This window comes from Medicago sativa, chromosome 7, assembly GCF_051527215.1.
Source record: "Medicago sativa cultivar Bolivia chromosome 7, Bolivia_mono, whole genome shotgun sequence".
Classification (NCBI taxonomy): Eukaryota; Viridiplantae; Streptophyta; class Magnoliopsida; order Fabales; family Fabaceae; genus Medicago; species Medicago sativa.
This window is the reverse complement of record NC_140755.1, coordinates 19,675,559-19,677,715: the sequence shown is the minus strand read 5'-3', so window position 1 is coordinate 19,677,715 and position 2,157 is coordinate 19,675,559.

The window sequence follows — 2,157 nt, the reverse complement described above, 5'->3', positions numbered from 1 at the left end:
AGTAATGCTTTAAGCATTACATCATTATTTAAGTATATAATTGGAACAATAAATGATCTAACTCAAAATCTCCTATTTTTTTTATACATTGTTATAGATAATATTGTTCATATTGTAGTGATGTTGTTTCTATTTTAATGAGATTTAATTATATTTTTAATCAATAATTTAAGTAATATTATAAAAAGGATAAAATGGTAAATAAAATACCGGCGTTTATACGAACACTACGTGCTTGTCTATCTGCTATTTTTATCGTGTTAATGCATATGAATTACGAACGACAGTTTTTATGAAATTTTGATTAAAATTAATTTGATTTTAACTAAAATTATAGAAATAGATAATAGATATTTTGCACTTTCATATTCCAACAAACTATACTTATCTTTTTCAAATACAAACAATATAACAAATAAAATATAAATTCTTATCTTTTTTAATGACACCAACAAAACAAAATTATCATAGTCAAATTTATTTAAGGTTATAATTGGAAGGAGAAAAATACAGCCTAAAACGACCTTTTTTTTTTATATATTGAATTGATAGATATAAATACCAACAATATAACAAAATATAATATCTTTAAAATAATAACAAATATAATATGTAAATTCTTATTTTTTTTTAATGACACCAACAAAATAACATTTTATTGTCCACTTTGTTTAAGGGTATAATTGAAAGAAGAAAAAGCCAGTCCAAAAAGACATTTTTTTTATATATAGTATAAATTATTATTATAATTACTTTTATTTTTGAAAGAATTATTATTATTATTACTATTATTGAAAAAATTATTGTTATTATTATTATTACCAGCGAAAAGACGATCACTCACATGTCCGTCTTTCCGTTTTTTATTGCACTAACGTGTGTAAATTATGAACTGTATTTTATATGAAATTTTGATTTTGATTAAATGTCAGTTTGGATTAGGCTTATTTTAAGCTTATGCAAAACATTTTATGCAAATAAATGTTTTTATGTATTATTCATAAGTTTGAAAATGTAGTTTTTGAAATAACAACATACGAAGATACAATTTTCATTAGTGAGAATTTATAAATTTTGTATTGCACCTATTGTAGTGGGATATTTCCTATTTTAACGGACTTCAATCTTTTTAATTAAAATTTAAAATAATTATAGGATAAAATAATAAATAAAATAGTTTAAATGATGGGTAAAATTGATAGTGAAAAAGTCAGCTCAAACTCGTGTATAGTAAGTATAGAATATATATACAGATATATATACTATAGATTTTGGTTGTCTTGACAAAAGTTAAATTAATTTATTTGTTTTGTTCAATCTAGAAGAGGGGAGGGGGTTCTTAATGTAGACGAGAGGAGGGGAGGTGAAGGGAGGGGAAAATACGAATTTTAGTTTCATATATGTTTAGTTCAAAAATGATGAGGGGCTGAGAGACATATGTTTGATTCCTATAAAGAAGATGAAGGATTTTAAAAGTAGTTCGCTTTTTTTTCCTTTATAATCAATCATAAGTCTCATGATTTTTTTTGTTCATGTTTTGAACATAAATTTGCTAACGAAACTTAAGTATTCATCAAACAAGTATTCACTAATATATATATTTTTTTATAAATAATCGAACAAATTAATTGAATTATAGCTCTTTAGCACAAGCCAAATTATCTTTGGCAACATTTTTTTTCTTGATAATTCATCAAAATCAGTAAAATATTTTATATTTTCCCAAAATAATTTATAAAACTAAACTCCATATAAAAATAAATTGGAAAAGATGACAATAAAGAGGGATTGAAATAGAGAATAGTAAGCAAAGTGAGGTTTTCCTCAATGTGCTTTGCCAAAATTCAATATCACCCTATTGTTTATATTGTGGATAGGGATGTATAGTTCATGTGCAAAGAACAACAAATGAATGTATTGGATTGAAATGTGTTGTAGTGTGTGTTTTCTCTTTGTTTTTTAGCTACTTAAGATATGTGTGAAAAGTAGGTGTGTGTATTGTTTGAACACATAGAAAGTTAAGAAAACTTTCAAACATGAGTTTTTGCTTGGACCACAAAACTGAAATGGAAAAAACAGAATACACATGCCTCATTAATATTTTCAAATTTTTGTATTTTGCAATTTTTTATATTTTGATTAGAAATAAATAAATGT